Consider the following 25,549-nt stretch of genomic DNA (forward strand, 5'->3'; position numbering starts at 1 on the left):
TTTGAAAGACACATTAGAACAGGTACATGCTTAACTTCCAAAGGAAAAATTGATGAGCTTCATTTAAAAAAAAAAAGTGTGTTTCCTGCCTTAGGCAAAGCTGAAATATGAACATCCAGATTTATAAACAAAAAATAAGGTGGTGGGAAGGGATATTTTCTTTACAAAAGTATTTACCATAGAGTTATTTTAAATAGCAAGAACTTCTAGTGCCTATTAAAAATCAGACAAAAATTTGACAGAAATTCAGATACAGCTTCTCAGGATTGCATCTATGGAATAAAGCATGGCGTATTTATAAATAGGTATTATCATATTTTGTTTAGAAGGTCCTTGTTTATACGGGGGGTGTCCCCAAAAGTCTTGCAGTTTTAAGCTATTAAAGTTTGGGGACACCTTGTAGAGTGATTTATAGATTACATAGCTGGTTTCCAAGCATTATCTCACCTTTGGACCTCATTTCAGCCCTGGAGGAAAGAAATTTCAAGTATATTATATTCACTTTACAGATGAGGAAACTAGAAGTCTCCCCAGCTTAGTTGGGATCCAGCTTTGCTCAGGTGTTTTGTTTCATTTTAGTTTAAGGGAGAAAATGGGGAAATGATCACATAACCCATGAAAACTATTTAGGACGGCTGTTGGAAAAGGAAGCAGGAGTTTGGGATTGAGACCCAGGCTTCAAATACTTCCTCTACCATGTACTTCCTAGGTGACCTTGGATAAGTCACTCAATCTCTTTGGGCCTCAATTTCCCAAGCTGCAAAATGAGGAGAATAAAAAAGAAAATTTAAAAACTATATAAAAATTAAAAAATGAAACGAAGGGGTTGAATTCAATGACCTCTTAAGGTCCCTTCCAGCTCTAAATCTATGATCCTTTTTTGTTTGTTGTTATTGCTCAGTCATGCCCAACTCTTTGGGACCCAATATGGAGTTTTCTTGGCAAAGATATTGGAGTAGTTTGCCATTTCCTTCTCCAGTTCATTTTACAGATGAGGAAACTGAGGGAAACAGGGTGAAATGACTTGCCCAGGGTCAAGTGTCTGAGGCCAGATTTGAACTCAGGGAGATGAGTCTTCTGAGTCTAGGCCTGGCACTCACTCCACTGAGCCACCTAACTGCCCAAATCTATGATCCTATAAGGCTCAAAGAAACAAGGATCAGCTTTAGATCTAAAAGAGATGTTAGAGATCATACGCTCCAAATCCCTCATTTTATAGATGAAGAAACTGAGGCCAAGAGAAGGAAGTGACTTGCCCAAAGTCACACGAATATTAGCAGAGCCAGAAATTGAACCCAGATCTTCTGAGTCCAAATCCTATAGTCTTTCTGCTATATCATGGTGCCTGCTAGTATGTAATAGCTCTGGGTGCAAGCTCAGGTCCAGAGATTACTATTCATTCCAGGATAGTACATTACCTGTCTGTATTCTAAGACCTATTCTCAGGGCGACTCTCACACATGTCTTATTCTGTAGTCTAGAGGATAGAGTTAGGAACTAGCAAGAAGGTTTAGGTGCTATGTCCAAATTTACTATGAATGTATTGCATCAACTTGGGCAATTCATTTGATCAATGTGTCACTTTGCCCATCTAGATAATTTCAGGGAGGGTGGAGATGGGGTAAAGGTCAATTCTGTAGGAATCCCAAGGTTTTTGTGTTCGTAGTGGGCCCAAGAGTTAAAGAAGAGAGAGGGAAACCAGCCTAGTCACTCTTAGAACCTCCTTGGAAGTCTCTCAGACTAGAAATCAGCCTTGTTTCAAACGATCTCTCTAGGGTGGCCATCGGTCTCCTAAGACCCATCCTTTTCCAGACTTAATTCCCTGAAATGGCTCCAGAAGCCCAGCTACATTTGCAGCAAACTTGATTCAAAATCTTCTACAATCTAGCTACCATCTCTTTTCATACTACTAGACTTTATAAACTTTACATCCAAATTTAACAAAATCAAAAGCCAAACTGGACATGGTGCTCTCCAGTTCCCAGATCTTTGTGAAGGTATGCCCTGCCCCCATGCCTGAAATGAACTCCTATCACACCCTCTACCCATCAAAATTCTTCTCTTTCTTCAAGGTTCAGGTCAGGCATCACTTCCTCTATGAAACCTTCTCTGATTTCCTCAGCTAGAAGTGACCCCTCTCTTACCAGTATCTCCTCAAAATGGTCTCCCTTGGGCACTTACTACATTCTGATTTATAGGATCATGAATTTACAGCAAAAGGGCCTTAGAGAACCTAGTCCAACTTCCTAATTTATAGATAAGGAAGCAAGTTCAGAGAATTTAGATTACAGTTATTTAACTTTTAGTCAGTCAATCAGTTAATATATAAAGACAAAAACCAGACAGCCCCTGCCTTCATGTGACTAATATTCATATTGGTTTCATAGATTTAGAGATAGAAGGAACCTTTGCAGTGATTTGGTCACACCTCTCTATTCCACTTCCACTTCTGCTCTCTGAGTTGTGCACAATAGGTTTAGCATCTGTCAAAAAGCACCTACTATGTGCCAGGTACTGTACTAAGCATTGAGGATACAAAAGGGGGCAAAGATAGTTTCTGCTCTAAGGAGCTCCTAATTTAATGGAGGAGACAATAAGTAAACAAATATCTACAAACGAGCTAAGTACAAATGTATAAATATGTACAAACGGGAAATAATTAAAAGAATAAAGGCACTAAAATTAAGAGGGGTTGAAGGATGCTTCCAGTAAAAAATGAGGTGAGGGATGGAGAACAGCCAGGAGGCCAGTGATACTGGATGGAAGAATATGTGACAGGGAGTAAGGAGAATGAAGACTGGAAATGTAGGAGAGGGGTTAGGTTATGAGGGCTTTGGATGCCAAACAGAGGGTTTTTGTACTTGCTCCTGGAGGTAACAGGAAGTCCTTGGAGCTATTGAGAAGGGAGGTGACATGATCAGACCTGAGCTTTAAGAAAATCACTTTAGTGGCTGAATGGTGAATGAGCTAGAGTGGGGAGAGACTTGGGGCAGGCAGATTCACAGCAGGTTTTTGCAATAGTCCAGGGGTGAGGTGATGAGGGCCTGCACCAGAGAGGGGGCAGTGTCAGAGGACAGAAGGGGGTGTCACAAAGAGATGTCACAAAGGTGAAATCAACAGGCCTTGGCAACAGTTTGGATATGGGAGGTGAGAGACAGTGAGGAATCCTGGGTAACTCCTACGTTGTGAGTCTGAAGGACTGGAAGGATGGTGTTGCCCTTTACAGTAACAGAGAAAGTAGAAGAAGGGCAGCCTAGTGGCACAGTTTATTGAGCGCTGGGTCTGGAGTCAGGAAGACCTGAATTCAAATCCAGCCTCAGACACTTCCTAGCCGTGTGACCCTGGGCAAAGTCACTTCATCTTGTTTGCCTCAGTTTCTATATCTGTAAAATGAGCTGGAGAAGGAAATGATAAACCACTCCAGTATCTTTGCCAAGAAAACCTTAAATGGGTCATGAAGAGTCAGACACGACTGACCGGAGGTGGGGAGAGTTTAGAAGGAAAGATAGTGAGTTCTGTTTTGGACATTTTGAGTTTGAGATAATAATAGCAATAATAATAATAATAAATTAACATTATATATAATGTATAGGACTTACTACATGCCAGGCACTGTGCTTAGTGCTTTACAACTATTTCTCATTTGATCCTCACAACAACCCTAGGAGGTAGATGCTATTATTATCCCCATTTTACTGATGAGGAAACTAAGATAGCAGGAGGTTAAGTGACTTGCCCAAGGTCACACAACTAGTAAGTGTCGTGAGTCAGGATTTGAACTTTGGTCTTCTTGACTCCAAGCCCAGAACTGTATCCACTGTGCTACCTACCTACCCGAGATGTCACTAGGACATCCAGTTGGAGATGTGAGATTGAAGGTCAGCAGGCAGGTTAGGGCAGGGAAGGAAGATTTGAAAATCATTAGCACAGAAATGGTAATTAAATCCACTGGAGCTGGTAAGATCACTAAGTGAAGTGATATAGAGGAAGAAGAGAAGAGGGCCCAGGTCAGAACCCTATGGGACACCTACAATTAGAGGGCATGCTCTGGATGAGGATTATAGATTGTAGATTTCTAGATTGTAAACCTCTTAAAGGCAGGCATGAAGTTGTTTTTCATCTTTGAAAATCCTATACCTAACACAGTATCCTGCATATACATAAAAGGTATTTAGGAAATTTTTTTTTAATTGAATTGAATCTAATAGAATCAAATGAACTGACTTGAATTGTAGCAAATTGTGGGCTAAGGTTGCAGTTCATTTTATCTTTCTGTTACCTTGCATATATCATGAGGCAGTGTGGTATAATAGACAGAGCTGACCTGGGAGCCAACAAGATCTGGGTGCAGGTTCCACCTGGCTTGTGACCTTGGGCATCTCACTTAACATCTCAGTAAACAACTGTCCGCAACTCTAAGTTACATAAGTTGGTGGTCTACATCTCCTCATCAGGAGTTCCCTGTATTATCTGAGGCAGGCCTGCGCAACACATGCCACCAGCCAAAGGATTCTGGGCAGCCCACAAAAAATGTAAAGGATATAAAAAAAAGTAAAGATGTAATGATGTACTGAGTGCTTTGTCCGTGCCCCGCTTAACCAACCTTCCATGAGTCACTATTGTGCCTGTCATGTAACTTGGTGGGTGGGTTGCCACTGCGTACTCTCTCCTGTCCGTCACGTGACCCTTGGCAATCAACCATCATCAGTCAATCTGTCTCTAATATGAGAAAAGCAATTTCATGATAAATAAAAATCGTAATAAGTGTACTTAATTGATACTAATTGAAATTTCCCTTTTTTAAATATGGTTTATTTGCAAAATAGTTTAATCACTAATTATACCTTTACTTAGAAAGTAAGCTGCTAAAAACCCATCTGTGGCCAGAAGTTTAGCCTATTTTAATTTTGGCCCCTACCTACTGTCATGTTGTACAGGTCTGATCTAAGGTGTATCAGCTAGGTGGCACAATGGATAGAGTGCGGGCCTAGAGTCAGGAAGACCAGAGTTTAAATCTAGCCTCAGACACTTACTAGCTGTGTGATGGTGAGCAAATCATTCAACTGCCATTTGCCTCAGTTTCCTCATCTGTAAAATTGGAATTAATAATACCACCTACTTGTCAAGTTGTAAGGATAAAATGAAATATTTGTAAAGCTCTTATACAGTGGCTAACACATAGTAGGCATTATATGAATGTTCACTATTATTAGTAGTAATCACGTTCAGCACTATTCCAGATTCTATTCTGTCTCTTGCATATAGTAAGAAACGAATAAATGATTCATGGATTGTACTGGATGGGGCTTTAATGGGCCTGGCTACACTTAAAAACAGGAAAACTCTCAAGAGCCATTTGGCTGTTTCAGCCTCCCAGCCCTAAAAGAAACTTGGCTTCAAAGCAAAAATACATTTTATTTATGTCCCAGTCAAATGCTACCAAGAGTGACCAGAAGGAATAATGACTCTATTATCTATACAAAAGAACTACATCTACCCAGCTAGACTGGGAAAATGCCTCCAGGGCAAGACTGTGATGCCTTCAACTTCTTTTTATAGCCTCCCACTACCAGCCCCAGGAGGCCTAATGTGAGCCAACCATAGACACCTAATACATTTCTGTTGAATTGAATTCATGTGAGTTTTAGAATATCCAAATCAGAACAAAAGCAAATATTCATGCCCATCAAGGTTCCCATATAACTTTATTTCCTTTGAAGATTGAAGAAGAGAGACATCAGATAGAAGAAGAAAGAAGGGCTCTTTCATTTTTGTCTTTGACCTTTACCTTAGTGGGCAATAATGTATTAAATCTACCCAGAAAGTACTAGTTTATAATTTAACTCTGTGGGCTCACTAAGGCGGGGAGATCTTAACCTGGAGTCCATGGACTCATTTTTGAAACATTTATATAACCGTATTTCAATATTATTTGCTTCCTTTGTAATTGTATGCATTTTATTTTGTGCATTTAAAGACATTATTATGAGAAGGGGGTGGTGGGAAGCCTTCACCAGACTGATTCCCCGAAGGGTCTATGACATACGAAAAGATTAAGAACCTCTAATCTGTCTTGTAGTTTTTATAAACACAAAAAACCTTGGGGATTTTTTTCTTTTCAGAAAATATCCTCCCACTGTTACCAACAGTCACTCAAAGACATACTTATAAGACTGTCTTCCTCTAAGCTACCAAAAAAAATCCCAAATATCATCATGCCCTAAGAAATTCTGCCTCCTTTTAGCCTAACAAACGTAGTAACTGGCCTCCTAAAGTCTAGGGCATAAAAGTTGCACGTCTAGCTAGCCATTTCCTCTTTGAAAAAGAGAAAACCAGTTTTTGATTCAGAGGACAGAATCCCACCCCTTTTCAGATTTATATACAACATAGACATACTGTTCCCAAACAACCAGGCAAGAGGAAAAGAGGAAATTCTATGAGCTCTCAGAGCCTAATCAGGCTTTCAGAGGCACAAGCCAGTTTTTAAAAGGCACTGGTCAAGAAGTAATTGGCCTCTCAAGAATTGTTCCTAAATTGAATGTGGGAGGGAAAGACCAGCATGACCCAGGTTAGACGTTTTCCTAAAGGCCAATATGCAAATGGATGATCATTTCTCAAATCACACTCAAAATAACAGTTCTTAAGCTTGTACCAGGAACCCCTCTCACAGCCTATAAACCCTATGGACTCTGCAGAATAATATTTTTAAAGGCCTAAAATAAAATACATAGTATTACAAAGGAAACAAATTATATTGAAATAAAGATGTAATTTTTATCCCACCCAAGTTCATGGACCCCTTGGCCCATGGATCCTAGGTTAAGAATCCCTACTCTAAATGAATCAAATAAACATTAAAGCATAGGACAGTAGAACCCTGTGTTTAAGAGAAATCTGTATTGAATCCAAGTGAATGATTACTCTCTAATTTATCTTTTTGTGGGGGAAAGGAGGGGTAATCATATAAATTTTCCTAAGTCAAGTTCCCACAACTATGGGAGAACCAGATCAGTTCATTGCCCTTTGTCTCCACATGCCAGCCAGAAAGGAAACATGATGGTGCAAAAACAGAGTGATCTGACACTGAGAATTGATCTGGACTTAATTGTCCAAACAAAGATTGATCAGAGAACAGCAGTTCTAGTCAAAGATATCCTGAAAGATTGAGCTGATTTTGTTGACATTCCCCAGTGAAAGGACCAATAAAAGTGTTAAAGGGATAAGACAAAGGGTATCCAACCAAGGAGAGAAGAAGATATGTTGGTTTTTCCTTTCCCATCCACCATCTGCAACTCCAAAAAAAGGAGCTTCTGCCCACCTGTGCCTAAGTCAGCCTCCTTGGACAAATGGATCAGTCTTCCAATATATTACTCATGACATTTGTTTTCCCCTCCTTTCAGAAGTCCCCTGAAAAATCTATCTGGATGATTGTCAGTGACCCCACCCCTGCATTAGTTCCCTCAGGTCACTGGAGCTATAGGTGACTGGGGACTGACTGATGGGCTCCTTGTCTCCAGGGCAGACACCTCCTGCTCAGCATCCCCCATGATACTGCCTTGGAGGGCACAGTGTCCTATGGGCCATTTCCATTCTATTTGTTGTTGTTAAATAGTATTTCAGAAGTGTCAAACTCTTTGTGACCCCATTTTGGAGTTTTCTTGGCAAAGACACTAAAGTGATTTGCCATTTCCTTCTTCAGCTCATTTTACAGATGAAGAAACTGAGGCAAACAGTTCCATTCCATTCTATAGATTTAATGTATTCCTGCACAATGCTCTGGCTAACTGCACACTGTCGCCTTCATTGGTTTTGACACTGGTTGAAGCCATGGAATAAGCATTTAAAGATGGCAAGAAGCAAAGAATAGTTCTCTATTCTCAAAGAAAGTCAATCCTTTCTTACTGGACACAAAGCTTCAAGGAGAAATCTATGTAAAACAATGAAGGAGGAAAAGGCATCAAATAGTCCCACTCCAGTCATAAGATAATAGAATCAGAGATTTAGAGCTGGAGGCTAACCTCCTCATTGTACAGATAAGTGACTTGCCCAAGTTCAATTGAAGTCTTCTTGGTTGTAAGTCTATTACTACATCAACTAAAACATGCTACTGGGAAGGGGGAAAGGGAAAAGGAGAGTGATTGCTGAACAAGTTGGTGTCTCAGCTACCTCTAATCTAGGTCTCAAAGGTCACTCTTGAAGGTCACTCCTTATCCCTTAGGGCATCAATGCAGGATTGGTTACAAAATCTTGCAAAGATTCAGACTCCCAGACTCCTGGAGGCTCACTCTTCTGCCCTTTTGAAACTCACAAGGTCAGAACCTCCAGATCCCACCCCTTTAGGGTTTTGAGTCAGGAAAGAATAAACACCAAGACAGGAAAAGAGCTCAAGTCAAATTTCATGGGACCACATGGCTTGGGGATGGGAAGAGAGAGAAGGCCCAGGGCCTCTCCTCTTATAGAATGTCTCACAACAGACTCCATCAGTGAAAGAGTCAAAGGGATCCACCAAAATTGAGCAAACAGACTCCTCTTCCTGAGTTTAAATGTGGCTTCAAACACTTATTATTTGTGTGACCTTGGGCAAGTCACTTAACCTGGGTGCCTCAGTTTCCTCAATTGTAAAATGAACTAGAGAAGGAAATAGCAAACCACTCCAGTATTTTTGCCAAGAAAACCCCAAGAGGTCACAAAGAGTTGGACATGACTAAAAAATGAATAAACCATAACAAACCACCTCCACCTACTACATCTCAGCTGGAAACCAAGATTAGTTATATTGACCAGTTTCATGAGAAAGTTGTATGGATTTTGCTATTTGTGATTCTGAAATCTTTACAAATATTACCTCATTTGATCTTCAAAATAACCCTGTGAAGTAAGTGTTATTATTTTAACACAGGTCCATTTTGCATCTGCGGCCCCTCCTAGTTTCAATTCCACAAAGCAAGATGCTCCCTCCTCTGGTACTCCCCCTAGGGTCCCATTCCCCCTACTTTCCTGTCTTCCTATTGTGTATTGTCTCCCCTTTAGATTAGTCCTTGAGGGCAGGGACTGTCTTTTTATTAAATATATTCTCAGTGCTTAGCACAGTGCCTGGCACATAGTAGGTGCTTAATAAATGTTTATTGGATTGAATTGGATTCTGAAAACACTATGCACCATGCTTCAACAATCTTACTCTGGATTACCCCTTTGCCAGTGCAGTTCTCTTCTCTCATTGGTGAATTTTTCCTGGAGCTTCCATTTTGAGTCAAGCCTCTGGCTGGCCAGCCTTCATTCCCTTCATCCATTGCTTCTGACTTTCTGTACTTCAGTATTAGGCTCCCACGGGTACCTATATATGCCCATCCCTCCTGCCTTTTCAGCTTGCTTTTGTGTATTATCTTACCTAATTAGAATGTAAGATCCCTGAGGGTAGGAATTGTCTTTCTTTTTGCTTGTATGTATTTGCATCTCCAGTCCTTAATTTCTGGCACTTAATAAACTCTAAGCAAATGTTTGCCTTGACTGAGCATGGTAAATGTATTTCAATGGAAGAGGGGGTAGAAGTAAGGGGGAGTGGTTTTTGTTTTTTAGAACTTTTATTTTTTTTTAAGGAGCAGGGTTTTGACATTGTGGAGGTGTCATTGGAAGCTTACCTCACCTAAGAACATAATCTCTAAAAATCATTACCTTATACTTTCTAGAAGTTTTTAGAATTCCCTTATGTCTCTTTTCTCATGCTCAAATAAAAGTTTACAATGAATGAAATTCGAAGGTTTATAGTGGTCTTTGGTGCCAAAAAAATCTAAGTAGTCTCTGACCCTTCCCTGGTAGCCCAAAGCCAAACTGCGCTGGAGTTTTTCCCATGAAATTTTCAAGAAGCCTTTCTCTCCTTGGTGCTGGGAGTTCTCCAAGAATAGCCCATCACCCAGCGTTGTGGCATTTCCCCTTCTAGGCCTGGCAGGAACCCAGAAGTTTAAATAGAAGATGCTGTATTTTTAAAAGGATAACTTTCTTTTTGAGTGCTCAACCAAAAGAAAAGGTGGAATTGAGGTCTGGAGAAAGGCCCTTGTTCTAGCCACGCTGGGTGGATCCTCTTATGCCTCATAAACAATTCAGCAAACATCACATACAAACACACACACAGCGACAGCAAACAGAGCAGACAGGCTCCTTCCTCTTATTAGGTGCTGAAAGCTGGCACCTATGGAGTGGTACCTTGGAATCTTCTACAAAAATTGCTTCTTTTGAAGAAGAAAAGATAATACATGATGATGAGGTCTAGAATCTTAGGGGTGCTGGGACCCTGAAATATCAAGAGCAAGAGACACGGATCCTGCCAGAAAGAATTTGACCCAAGTCTTCTTTCAGCCAAAGACAAGGTTGATTAGAACATCCATCATGTTGGGCAGACTCTTAAGGAGCCTGAACATTAGTGAGCTATTGGCTAGGTTCTTCAGGAATCTGAACACCTTCATGGAGACAAGATGGACCTTATTTACAGAAAGACTGCGGGAGGGATCTAGGAAGGACCTTGATGGGAGTGACTAGGAAACTGAGAATGGGGTCTAGATAGGGTCAAGGGGGGGAAGTAGCCAGGGGCCATAAGGAGGTGACTCAATGGTGGGCTAGGCTAGGTTAAGGGTAACAGAGAATTGGGAGATTGGGCATAGCCACGATGAAAGGCCAGTTGATGGGATTATAGCCTCAGGCAAAAAACAGAGATTTGGCCATATGGAAAAGTCCAAGGTTTCTCCTTTCTGCGGTCCAGATCCCAACCCCAAAGTCTAAGACTTTGGACAGTGGTGGGAGGAGGAAGACAGGGAAGGGGAGAAAACCAACCTGAGATAAGGAGGTTATTAACCATACCCAAACCTTCTAGGAGCGAATACTTTGTGTTAGTACACATCATTCCCAATCTCACAATTACTCGTGTGTGTGTGTGTGTGTGTGTGTGTGTCTGTGTGTGTGGCTTTATTTAGTGTATCAAACTCCCCAAAATACACAACCCAACCTTACTCTGGGCCATTAAGCAAACATGGGAAATGCTCGGGGTTATTTTCTAAAACAGGCTCTTATTTATGCTGTGTGAAGATATTTTGTAGGAGGTTTTATTTCTTAACTCTAACAGGTTCCTATTACCTTACGTATCTAAGCCAAAAAAGTAAAGATTTCAGTAAGATACACAGGCCAGGATCTGTTCATGTGTTCCCTTTGGAGAGAGCCAAGAGGGGAGGGAGGAGGGAAGTGTGCAGAAGAGAATCTTAAGAAAAATGATGGTGCCAGAGCTCCCAAGGAGTAGAATCTGAGTCTTCCATTCAAATCAAAATTAGTTCATCTTTTCAGGGAAAATCTAGACTAATAAAATCTAAGTTGATAAGAAGCCTGCCAATGTTTCCAGTATTTCAAACAAACAAATTTTCAAGTTTCCTAATTCTACTTAACAGGAATACATCATTGGGGACTGAGCTGCCTCATATACACTAATTGTAAGGCAGCATGGTAGAGTACAAAAGGACCCTGAGGCTGTAGTCAGAGAATTTGGGTTCACATTCTACCTTCTCCTCCCCTTATTGGCTCACCCAAGCGTCAGTGGCTTTACCTTTCTGAGCCACACCTTCTTCTCTGTAAAATGAGGGTTTGGGACCTGCCGATCTCTAGGCTTTCCTGGGGCTCTAAGTCAGCGATCCTCTGAATTTTTCATCAATCTGAAGGCCTTTTAAGTGCCTATTTAAACACACACACACACACATCTTTCTAAAATTCCTGTGCCTATTTCCTTCAATAGCTTATACTCGAGGGAAAATAAAGAGTTCTGGTTCTCAAGGTCAGGACATCAGGACTCCAGTCTGGTCTCTGCCACTTGTCCTAGATTCTGAGGCAATTCACATAACCAAGAACTTAATTCCTTCATCTGGAAAAATGAAATTAGACTAAGTGATCTCTGATGTCTCTTCCCATGCTGCAACTCTGTAGTTCCGTGATTTTAATTTTATTTTTCCTAGATTCAATACCAGAATGTAAGGAAACAAGCATTTAAGTGCCTACTATAAATCTTGCAGTGTGCTAAGCACTTTACAAGTATCTCATTTGAAACTCAGCTACCCTGAGGGATAGGAGCTATTATTATCCCCATTTTACAGAAGAAGAAAGTGAAGGAAACAAGATAAGTGACTTGCCCAGGGTCACACAGCCAGTAAGTCTGAGGCCATATTTGAACTCAGGTCTTCCTAACTCCAGGTCCAGTGCTCTAACTACTATAACACCTAGCTGTCCCTGAACTGCCGTATGAAGTACTAGGATGCATTGTAAAACTATATTGCGCCATAATACAATGAGACATGCAGAAACCACTTGATTTTAGACTAAATGGTTCCAGACTATTGAGCTGAAAATCAAGAGATCAAACAACAGAACCAGTCTTCTTGCTGGCAACATAATAGGAAAAAGCATGAAATTATGAATCAGGGACTATACTAATCCTGGCTCAGGCACTCACTATCTGTGAGACCTTGGACAAGTCATTTAAGTTTCTTAGCTTCAGTTTCACTTAATTTCCCTAGGTCTCAGTTTCCTCATCTGTAAAATGAAAAAAATAATAGCACTGACCTCACAGGATTCTTATAAGGATCAAATGAGTTCACATTTGTAAAGTGTTTTACAGACTTTAAAACACTATAAAAATGCTAGTAGCTATTATCTATGGCAGCTAAAACAGAAGTCAGGAAACTGCCAACATCTCCCTGGTCCCCACTAAAACTTCAGATTAAGGCCACTTGACAGTTAGGGTTGTTGATTTAGGTGTGGCTGCTTTCCTCATTAAAGGGCTCTTCGTTAAAGAGATTCTTTGACATCCAAAAAAGCATGTCAAAGAAACAACAATTAGCTGGGAGAAAGAGTAAACACAAACACTATTCCAGGACCAGTAATTTGTTAGTCCTATTCTGCTGTGTTAACAGGGCCCAGAAGTCATTGAGTAAACAAACTATTAGCCTGAGAACCGAAGGAGCAATGTGTGGAGAGGCTCTTAAGGAGCTGGCCATTAGCACAGGCCTTGGGTGATAAATAATTAACAACTTGGGCTAAAAAATTATTTTGGGGGTACCAGTTGCTTGCTCACTATATGCGTCTTTAATGTGAAAGGGTGAAGTACGTAGGAATCAACATTACTCACGCTCCTCCCAGCCCATTTGTGCATTTCGAGCTGAGGAACGTCTGTCATTGCTCTAATTGAATACTTCAGCAATTTGACAAAATCCCAAAGATAAAGTTTTCTATTCATGTCCTTACACTTAGAAACTAAGTTGTTCGGCTATTTGGTGAAAGAAAAGCTCACCTGTCACTAAATTCCTAGACAATCTTGGGGAAAGTGCTAACTATAAAATTACCAAGGTCTTGTCCTTCTCCAGACTGCAAACTGCAAACTGCTTAACTATTTCTCCCCGGCCCTTGTGTAGAGCAAGCACTTAATAAATTCATATTGAATGAATCAAACAATCAGTGAATTGACTCTAGTAACCATTTCTATTCTACCAAATTTAATATTTTGCCAGTTCAAAATAAAAACTTTCATCTTCAAATCACTTAATCTTTGTTTAATGCCAATAGCTATAGGCTAGCTAAAAGCATGAAAAAAAAAAGAGTAAACCAGATAATTTTATCCAAGGGTCTAAGAAATCCGAGAGAAGAACCCAGAAGAGAAATAAAGTTCAAAAAACAAATGGAAGGAGTACTCGGTTTATTCCTTAATTAGCCAAGTAAAGGGGAACTTAACAAAAACGTAGACAACTATTCAAGTTTTCTACATATTACCTCGAACCTTCAAATAGTCTCAATAGATACAAATGAAGAAAATCATTGGACGGGCTACATCCATTAGTTCAAAATAAAAGTCAATTTTTTCACGTAGTCCCAGCACAATGTTAATAGTCAGAAATGGAAATACATAATCATTGAAGATGCACAGGTTAAGAAAACACTCCATTTAAAAATAGATAATTTCTGACCCGTTTGTGTCTCAGCAAAACCATGTGGTGGGACATTACATATGTGTATATGTTTATATATAAAACCCACAAAGACAAATACACAATTTAAGCTTATAGTTTCTGTCACTGATCTGCCATAGAGCCCATGTTCCTTTTCTGAAAGATGGCTATACATATTTTCATAATGGGTAGATGTGTGTGTGTGTGTGTGTGTGTGTGTGTGTGTGTGTGTGTAGACAGACAGACTGACACAATATGATATGATGTGATGTGATGTGATGTGATATGATCTGATATAGGAAAGAAGAGGAGACGGCAGAGGGAGGGAAGGAGAAAGATATCTTACTGAGGCAGTGTGGTTTAGCAACTAGACAGCCAGCCTTGGAGTTGGAAATACTTGGATTCATCTCCAATCTTTGATACATGCTATATTTGTGACCATGGACAGTTCATATAACTACTCAATGTCCCAATTATTGCCCTTAGCACTATGAGTTAAAAAAGAAGTACCCAACTTACAATAGCAGAGGTAGTTTCCATACAGGAGTTCTGCATGCCATTTTAATTACAGGCTCAAAACAAATGTGTGTATCTACACATAGATAAATACATATATGTTATTGCTGTTGTTCAGTTGTTTCAGTCGTGTCCAACTCTTCATGACCCCATTTGGGGTTTTCTTGGCAAACACACTGGAGTGCTTTGCCGTTTCCTTCTCTGGCTCATTTTGTAGATCAACAAACTAAAGCAAACAGAGTTAAATGACATGCCCAGGATCACACAGCTAGTAAGTGTCTGAGGCCGGATTTGAACTCAGGTCTTCCTGACTCCGGGCTTTGCACTCTAATCACTTTGCCACCTAGCTGCCTGGGTGTATATACATATATGTGTATGTGTGTGTATATATACATACATATTCACATGTATATATACGTGTGTGTATGTATGCATGATATATATGTATAGGTATATATAGCTCTATACCTATATATACATATACACATACTAATTTGTATATCTCATTATATTTCTTAGATTTTAAATTCTTTAAATTTATCAAGTCTTATTTACCTTTCTCCTTTAGTATGTAACCCAAGCATTATATTTAATAAACACTGAGAATGAATAGTAAAAATAAGCTTATTTAATATTACTGAATGCTTTATAGTTACAAAGCACTTCAAAAATATTTGTCCATTTTTCCCTTATCACAATTCTGTGATACGAGTACTATTTTACCTATTTAATGATAAAACTTGGGCTTGGGCTGGCTCTCTAGTTGCTAAGCCACACTGCCTCAGTAGGTGACTTGTCTGATGTCACATCATTTTGCCTCATCATTTAGTGTGCCTTTATGTGCCTTTACCAACTTTAAAGAAGCTGATCTGGGACTCATAGAACTGCATCTCCTAATCTCAGGTTCACAGCCTCCCTAATATTATCCCTCTGGTCATCTCAATTAACTCTAAGACTACATGGGGAGTTTTTCAACATGATTGAAATGGGCCAGAATTTTTTTTTTTATAATTTACTCTTGAAGCATCCATCTTACAGAAAAGAAACATGGACTTATGGAAGACCAATGACAGCAACTATAAGCTTAAATATTTAAAGAGTAATCATCAGACATCTGGAAGAATCAAAAATAACTGAACTCAATAATCCAATGTTCAATAAACCCCAAAAGATAAATTGCTTAGGAAAACAACTTCCTCTTTGATAAGAACTGCTGGAAAAACTGGAAAGCAGACTGGCAGAAGATGGGTTTAGAGTAACATCTGACAGTGTATTCCTGAATAAATTAGAACTGGAGATGTGACCTGAAACTTGAAGATCATATCAATAAAAAAAAGTAGAAGACAAACAGATCACACACCTTTTACAGCTATGGGCAGGGGATGGATTCTTAAGCAAACAAAGAATACAGGAAATTATAAAAGATAAAACAGATAATTTTGATTATGTAAAAATGAAAAGCTTTAGCACAAACAAAATTAATGCATCTTGGATGAGAAGGAAGTAAGTGGTGAACTGCGGAAAATGTATCAAAAATCTTGATAGAAGGCTTGATATCCAAGATATCTAGGTAAATAACAGAAATATACCAGACCAAAAACCATTCCCCAATTGAGAAGTGGTCAAAGTATATGAAGAAACATTTCTCCAAACAACAATTTCAAACTAATGATCATATGAAAGAATATTCCAAATCGCTAATAGTTAGAGAAATACAAATCAAAACAAGCCCAAGCTTTCACTCAATATTCAGCAATTTGGCAAAGATGATAAAAGATGGGAATTTAGTCACTGTTGGAAAGGTTGTGGAAAGCCAGGTACACTGCATTGCTGGTCAACCTGTAAATTGATACAACCATTCTGGAAAGCGATTTGGAAGCAGGAATGAAAAAATGCTCAAAGCTCTGTGCCCCATTTGAACTTTGGGGTTACAAAAAGAAGAGGAAGACAGGCTTTGCTCCCAAGGACTTTGCATTCTAATGGAGGAAGTTTTCAATAGCAAGTCCGATAGAAAGGTTCCAAGGTCTTTAGGGTGTAGCAGCAAAGCAGATGGTAAGACTTCTTTAATGTCATTTTCATAAGAAAAAATGTTTCAGTTTTCTGATGTTGAACCATTTGACAATGCCAAGGACTTTGGTGGCTAGGACCTTCTTTCCTGGGCCCTCAATAACTATGGTTGTGACACCTGTAGGAGCAGTCACCAGACTGCATCTCCACATGGTGCTGTTTCCCAAGATGATGGCTGCAGGCACAGGGCTGGAAGCATTGCTCTTCTCAAGGCTCTCAGGTTCAGCATCGTCAGTGTCTTTGCTGAAGTCTGAGGGGAGACAGTGGTCAAAATGGTGGTGGTAGTTTGACTTGCTTGGGTCATTCTACCTTCTGTCTCTTCCTCAGGTTACTTTGCTGCTTCATCTAGGCTGGCTTGCCTGCCCTATGAGTGTCAGTTGGTTGCCACTTGGTAGGGATGGCTGGCCTCTTCTCCATAAGAAATCATTATTGCTGGTGGGGATGAGGAAGATGAATCTCTTCTCAACAATGATTTCTCCCCTAAATGATGACTTTAGGGTCTGGCCTGGGAGCACATCTGGTCTGGTTGTTTAGGGGTCATTACTATTCCCAAGGTTCTTGGATTCAAGAACATGGGTTGTCTCCATCAAAGTCTAAAGGGAAATTAGTGGCCAAAGTGATGATAATAGGCAAAGAAAGTCCAGATCCTTTGACCCAGATATTTTACTGCTAATCATATAGTGGACCAAGGAGACCATTGATAAAAAGAAAGGCTCCATATACATCAAAACTCTTAAAGCAACAATTTTTGTGGTAGCAATGGGCTAGAAACAAAGTAAATTTTCATCCATTAGGGGATGACTAAACAAATTGTGGTATATGAATGTAATGGAATGTTACTGTGCTATAAGAAACAATAACCATGAAAAATTCAGAGGAGCATGGAAAGACATGCAAATTGATGTAAAGCAAAGTAAACAGAGCTTGGAAATCAATCACACAACGATTACAACTATTTAAATGGAAAAAAAATAATAACTACAGAACAATTGAAACTAAATGTTCTGAAGCTTATAACATTTGGTTTCCAAAAAAAAAAAAGATGTGAGAAAACATCTCCTTACATTCTTTCGCAGAAGTAGGGACTGATAGTCACTAACATTTTATATAAGATGAAATTTTTTTAATATGACTATCTGTTCTACTGATGTCATGTTTCTCTTCAAAAATGAAAGACAAGTAACAACCTGTAAGTAGTATGGGCTGCCCCACTGGGGACCCAACTGGCCAATTCCAGTTGGGCAACACAGCTCCCTTCCTTCCTCCCTCCCTCCCTCCTTCCTTCCCTTCCCTCCTTCCTTCTCCCTCAGTCCATAGGGTATCATTTTTAATCTTATTTTTAAGGATATTTTAAATCTTATTTTCCTTTTTAGAAATTTTCTTTATCGTAAAGGATGGGTAAAGAAAAGGAGGGATACGAGGAGAAATCTAGGCTATGTAAAAATGAAAGCTACCAATAAAATCTATTTTTTAATAAAAGAAAAGAAGGGGTCAAATGCAGGTGATATTCTGAAGTAAGAATTAACATTTTTGCCATTGATTAGATATTGACAATGAGAGAGGACTTAAAAATATCTTCAAGGTTTCCAGAGTGGGTAATTAGAGGAAGTATGATGCCATCAATGGAGATAAGACAGTCAGAAAGAAGGAAAGATTTGGGGAGAAGCTAATGAGTTCAATTTTGGACATGTTGAATTAAAGATGATAGTGGGACATCCCACTAGGTATGTCCAGTAGGTCATCAGAAATTCAGGACAAGAACCCAGGTGACAGGTTGGGGCTATAGAATAATTTGGGGGGGCAGCTAGATGGCACAGTGGATAGAGCACAGGCCCTGAAGTCAAGAGGACCTGAGTTCAAATCCAGCCTCAGAACAAACACTTGACACTTGCTAGCTGTGTGACCTTGGGCAAGTCACTTAACCCCAATTGCCTAAAAAAAAAAAAAGAATAATTTGGGAATCATCTACAGAGAGGTGATAGTTGGAGCCATGGAAATGAATGGGATCACCAGAGGTGAATAGGAAAGAAGATAGTGCAGAGGACAAGGACTTGGGGGTTGCCCACTTTTATAGGGCTGGAGGATAAAGAAGAAGAAGGAAGGCAGGAAGACTTTTCTCATCTGTATATAACAGAAATGAGTGAACATTCATGAGCGTCACTCAATTTGTTCACTCACTCATTTATTCATTCATTCATTTGTTCATTCATTCAGCAAGCATTTATCATGGTCTAGGCACTATTCCAGGCCCTGGGAGAAACTCAGATTCTCTTATTTAGACACAATCTGTTTCCATATAAGTAATTCTAAACTATACACAAAGCAAACGCAAAGTAACTGAGAGGACCCTAAATACTGAGGGTATCAGCAAAGTCTTTTGTAAAAGATAGCACTTGAGCTGGGTTCTGAAAGGAGTTAAGAATTCTGAGAAGTGAAGGTGAGGAGGTAGGAGTTCCAAAGAGGCAGGAGCCAATTTAAGGGACAGTGGAATCCTAGCAGTCAAAAGAAAAGAGAATCAAGGAAGCAAAAGTCAGCAGTATAGAATGCTATTGAGAGGCATAGGATGATACAGTCTAAGAAAAGGTCATTGGATTTGACAATCAGGGGTCTTATATGACCTTGGAGAGAACAGTTTCCACAAAGAAGTGGAAATAGAAGCCAGATTGCAGGGGGTTGATAAGGGGGATCAAGCAGGGTAGAAGAATGGGGTCATCAAAAGCAAACTACTCTTTCTGGAAGTTAAACCGTGAAATGGAGAGGAATAGGAAGATACCTTGGATAGGACATGAGAGAGGGGGAAATCTGGTTTTAGGGAAGGTTTCTTTGTTGGGATTAAGATGACCACACCTCGTTTGTAGGCAGAAGGGAATGACTCAGGGAGCACCCTCTTAGACCAAGGCATATCATCACCATCATACAACAGTCAACCATTCATACAGCGCTGTAAGTTTGCAAAGCCCTTTATATTCCATTTGCTTCTTACAACAGCCTCCATTATCAGATAAGGAAATGGAGGTGTGGAGAAGTGATTCACCTAGAGTCACACATTTCATATGTCAGAGGTAGGATTAAGACCTAGGTCACTGCTGACTCCTGGTCCAAGGTGCTTTCCACCTACCTCACTATGGGGTCTCTCACCTGTCTCTCAAAGTCCCCAATATGTTCCTACGATGATGTCAGAACTAGAACATTTGGGGGCATTGCTATTTCCAAGGCTCTTGGATATTAAGAATCAGGAGTAGCATAAACTCTAGTAACTTAGTGAGAAGTGAGTTCTCCTTTCACATCTTTCAGATTCCTCTAAAGTATGTGCCTACATGCCCAAATCTCAAACTGAAAGATGAGAGGACATATAATTACCCTTAATGATCTAATCTTCACATAACATCTCACACATAGGCCTTGCAGTATCTCTTTCTACTCATAAGATCACCAGCCACATTCAGGCCCTCGTCCCCCATCACCTGGACCATCGCAACAGCCTCCTAATTAATTGGTCTCCCTGCCTTAACTTTCTCTCCCCTTCAATCCGTCTTCCACATAACTGTCAATTGGTGTTCCAAAAGCACAGATCTAGTCACGTCATTCCCCTAGTCAAAAAATGCCTATTGATCCAGGATAAAATACATACTCCTCTGTTTGGCATCTGAAGTCCTTCATAGCCTGGCTCCAACCTCCTTTTCCAAGTTTGTTATATATTATTTCTTCCCTTTTACACACTCTCACAGCTAGGTGGTGCAGTGGATAGACCACCTGCCCTGAAGTCAGGAGGACCTGAGTTCAAATCCGACCTTAGACCAAACACTTGACTACTAGCTGTGTGACCCTGGGCAAGTCACTTAACCCCAATTGCTTTTAAAAACAAAACAAAACACACTCTCTCCCAACCAAAATGATCTACTCTGGGCTCCCCGTAGAAAACATCCCCACCTTAAGCCAAGATGCCATCCCCAAGCCCCTCACCTCCTCACCTTCACTTCTTAGAATTCCTAACTCCCCTCAAGACCCAGCTCAAGTGCTATCTTTTACAAAAGATGCCCTCAATGTCTAATGTCCTCTCAGTTACTTTGCCTTTGCTTTGTATATAGTTTTTAATTACTTAACTGGGAACAGGTTGTTTCTAAACAAGAGAGTGTAAGCTTCTCCCAGGGCCTAGCATCGTGCCCAGAGCATGATAAATGTTTGTTGAATGAATGAACAAATGAATGAACAAGTGAGTGATTGAATGAATGATGCTGACAAATGTTCACTCATTTCTGTCACATACAGATTGGAAAAATCCATTTATTACTGAGAAATTGCTATCCTGGCTCTGAAGTATCCTGAGTTAGGACATCCTCCTATAATGAAGCCAGCTAGGTATAAGGGAAAACAATTCCACAGTCACCCTCCCCCTCTAGGAATTTACAGTCTTATATACCTTTATATTATATCATCATCTATGATAACATTTGAAACAGGCACACCCTCTTATTTAGTCCCTTGGTCATAAAAGTGTTCCTTTGTTTGAGGCCTCACAATTTTCCTTATCTCTAAAAGTTATGCCAAGAAGAACCTAGGGTTCCTGTAAGGGGATTAGGGAGAGGGAGGGGCTTGAAGGGGCACCAGGTACTACCTCCTATCTGGTGGGAGTCATGCACACGGCACACCTTATCCTCAAGGAAGAGAGGCAGTTCCCATTGCCTCCCTGGAGGCTTGGCTGAATTTCTCGTGTACCCTTCTCTCAATCATTCCAATGTCTGCAGCAATAAAACAGTCAAGGAGAGAGGGAGGAGATAGGGAGAGGAGGGAGGGGAGGGAGGGAGAGAGAGAAAGAAAGAGAGACAGAGAAAAAGAGAGAGACAGAGAGAAAGAGAGAGACAGAGAGAGAGAAAGAGAAAGAGAGAGACAGAGAGAGACAGACAGACAGAGAGAGAAGCAGAGAGGCAGAGACAGAGAGAAAAAAAGAAGAGAGAGGGAGAGACAGACAGAGGCAGAGACAGAGACAGAAAGAGACAAAGAAGAAAAGGAGAGGAGAGAAGAGATAGGATAGAAGAGGAGAGGAGAGGAGAGGAGAGGTGAGGAGAGGGAGAAAGAGTTGCACAATCTGTTGAAATATGCCACCTCAGAGGGACAAGTCCAGGATAGTCCCAATTTCAAAAGTCACCTTAACGATTTCTTGAGTATCTATACATTTCTATGAGCTGCTCCAAAGGTCATGAACCATTAAGTTTTAAGTGGTTTCGACCTGAGATGTCACCTTGAGGGGTGAAGAAAGAAAAGGGCTCAGGCTCTAAACAAAGGTACAAGTAAAGTGAACTTGAAAGAAAATATGGAGGCTCAAATAAGATTCCTTTTGTGCAGAGGTTGGACCTAAATGGCCATAGGGGTTTCTGGCAACACTTCGATTCTGTGTTTCTATGAAGAGCCAGCCAACTGGAAGGTGAATGAAACCAGGGAAACCTAGAAGAGACTGATTAATGCTTTAATTTAAATCTATGTCAAGCTAATTGAATAATATGACTCGCCACTAATAACTTACAGAATCTTCATACCATCTATATTCACTTAACCATTTATTCATCCATTTCCAGAATAAGCATTTATCAAGGGCCTACTTGGTGTCAAGCACTGTGCTAGGTGTTGGGGACCCAGAGGCAGCTGGCTAGATGGCAGAAGGGAGATGGTCCTGGACTTGGAGTCAGGAAAACCTGAATTCAAATTTGACCTCAGACACCTACTAGCTGTGTGACCCTGAGCAAGTCACTCAACCTTTTACAGCCTCAGTTTCTTCATCTATAAGATGAGGTTAATGATGACACCTACCTCCCAGAGATTGTTGTGAGAATCAAATAATATTTGTGAAGCAGCATTTTGCAGTGTCTGGCACATAGTAATCGATTATAAATGCTTATTTAAAAAATTATAAAAACTAAACAGTCCCTGTTCTCATGGGGGGGAGGGGGAAGAGAAGGAACAACATTGCATATTTAAGACAAAATAGATGCAAAGCGGCCCTGGATTGTGCTGCTATTTACATGTGTGCTATTGCCATAGTCTGGTATTGAAAGATATAAAAAAGAGGAGAAACTGGGAACTTTGGGAACTCCACTCTTCATTTATAGAGCTCGAGAAGTGGAAGGGAGAAGCCAGCCACAGAGTTGTCTGTTTGGGTGATCCCCGGGCTGGGTGTCTGTTATCTCAAAACAACCCACGTGGGGAAACTGTGATCTGACTGATGAAAGCCTCCATCCCACCTCCCCTCCCCTGCTCAAATCCAGCCTCAGACACTCACTAATGTATGTGACCCTGGGCAAGTCACTCAACCCTGTTTGCCTCAGTTTCCTCATTTATGTGGATAATAATAGCACTTACCGTACAGGATTGATCAGACACAAAGTGCCTTGCTAACCTTAAAGAACTACATAAGTATTAACTATTTGTATTAATTTGCTTATGCTTGAGGTCACCTGGGCAGCTAGGTGGTCCACCAGCATTGGGTCTGGACTCAGGAAGATCTGAGTTCAAATCTAGCTGCAGATATTTACTATCTGTGTGACCCTGGGTAAGTCATTAAGCCTTTATTTGCCTCTTCATCTGTAAAATGAGGACACATTGGAGAAGGAAATGGCAAACCACTCCGGTATCTTTGCCAAGAAAACCCCATGGACAGTAGGGTCCAAAGGATCACAGAGAGTCAGACACAACTGTCTGTCTTTGACGGAGTTATAAACCCTGCTGAGGGGAAGTTTTAGCACCAGCCACCATTCTACGGTCAGAGAACACTTTAGGGGGAAAAGGCAGACTCCAAAGCGGGCGTTTTGCCCTTCTCTGATCCTAGCAGGGAGTATGAGGTCGAGAGCTCAGAGAACTATCTTGACATCCTCTGCCAACACCTGTGACTCAGACTCTGGGCAGAGCTGAGCACTTTGAAAATGCACCAAAAACATGAGATTCACTGAAGCCTATAGAAATGATACAACCATAAGAACAACACAATGGGAAGTTAAAGATTGTCTTCAAACACCCCTACCTTCTATGTAAGCCTTCCCAATACCTCCAGATTGCCTTGTTTTTACTTTGGTATGTACTTTGTAATACCCTTATGTTTGTGCATGTTGTTTCTTACGATTGCATGTAAGTTCTTTTAGGACAGGGACTGTCTCATTTTTGTCTTTGCAATCCCAGGGCCTGGCACATGGTGAGTGCTTAATCACTCATCAGGCAGGTTACAGTGTGTATTCCTTTTGTCTGTGGGTTGGGATAGACCACCACTGAAATCCTTTCCAACTCACATTCTGCCATTCTGTGAATCTTGTAGAACGATTGATTGATAGGATGGACTGAGGGAGAGGGGCAGAATGCAGTCAGAAAGAGGGAATAGTAAAGAAGCTAAAAAAGATGAATGTCTATCTAATAACCCAAGAAAGAAAAGAAGGGGGTAGAGGGAAGAAAAACCCTTCCTTGGCAAATCTTCTGAGTTCTCACATCCTTAATAAAAGTACAGTCATAGCATGCAGAAGATATCAGCTGGTGTTGGTAACCAAGAGGTGTTGCTTTGAGTTCTCATTGTTTTAAGCTTACTTTAGATATCTGCCCCAATGTGGCTGGTTTCCCTGAAAGGAACAAGTCAGGTAATCACTCCAGCTATCAGTTTCCAGATATTCAATACTAGCCTTAAAAGCAGCATGTGGTGGGAGAGTGAACATACCATTGGGATAAGACAAAGATTAAGACATTGTATACAAGACCGGAGAGAGGAACTGAACCGGTATTAACACACCCAGACAAGGGAAAACAACCCGTCTCTCTGACTCCTCCATTGGTTGCAAATCCTCTAGCTGACCCAAGGCAGACGATAGGAACAGTCTCATGGAAGCCTATAAAGCAACTGTGAATCGAACCATTAAAACCTCTGATACAGATTAAAAGGAAACAGAATGCTCTCGAAAAGCCCGGCCGTGGGTCCAGCCAATGAAAATGCTGCTGGCGCCCTGCTGGGGGAGCACTTCGGGGAGGTGGGGCTGGCCCTCCAGCAAGGAGAGCTCCCCTGTTTGGTTTGGAAAAGCCCAAGCTTTTTATCAGCACCCAAGCATTTTATTGCAATAATAAAGAAGAGTAAACACCACCCTCTTTGAAAGGCTCCCTGTAGTTTACAAATGGTTTCACCCTCACCAGTTTAATGACCTGTCCCAGTGGTTCAAAACTGAAGAAGAAATCCCATTTCCCTAGAGATGCTACAGATGCTCACAGCACAGAATTAGCAAGGGGGAAGCATTTCAGAGGTGAAAAAAAATCAAGAAATTAATAGATGTTTTTTGTTGATTGATTGATGTAAAAAATCTAGGATATAGCATTATTCAAACAAACAGACTAGTTCTATTCCAGAACAAGGGAAAATAATAACAGGCAGCCTGGTACAATAGAGGCCTGGTGCAATAGAGTCAAAGATCTGGTTTTAAGTCCTAACTCTCCCAACTACTACCTAAGTGAAGGTTTTGTTATTGTTGTTGGTGGTGGTGGTTGTGATGGTGGTGGTGGTGTCACATCTGACTCTTACGACCTTGTGAACCCTACTATCCCTGGGGTTTTCTTGGCAAAGATATTGGAGAGGTTTGCCATTTTCTTCTCCAGTGTGTCCGCATTTTATAGATAAGGAACTGAGCCAAACAGGGGTTAAGTGAGTCTAAATGTGCCCTAGTCTTAACAGCTCAGTCACCAACCCTTCAAATAATTCACTAAGTTGCCCGGTTCTGCTCTTACATGCATGACCTTGAGCCCACTATTTCACAACTATAAGACCTCACTGGCTATATCTATAAAACAAGAGAATTAGAACAAATAACTTCTAATGCCCATCCTGGGCAGCTAGGTGGCACAGTGGATAGAGTGTTGGGCCTGGATTCAGGAAGACTCATCTCCCTGAGTTCAAATCTGACCTCAGACATTTACTTAGCTATGTGACCCTGAGCAAGTCATTTCACCCTGTTTGCCTCAGTTTCCTCATCTGTAAAACG

This window comes from Vombatus ursinus, unplaced genomic scaffold (assembly GCF_900497805.2).
Source record: "Vombatus ursinus unplaced genomic scaffold, bare-nosed wombat genome assembly UNPS02014774.1, whole genome shotgun sequence".
Classification (NCBI taxonomy): Eukaryota; Metazoa; Chordata; class Mammalia; order Diprotodontia; family Vombatidae; genus Vombatus; species Vombatus ursinus.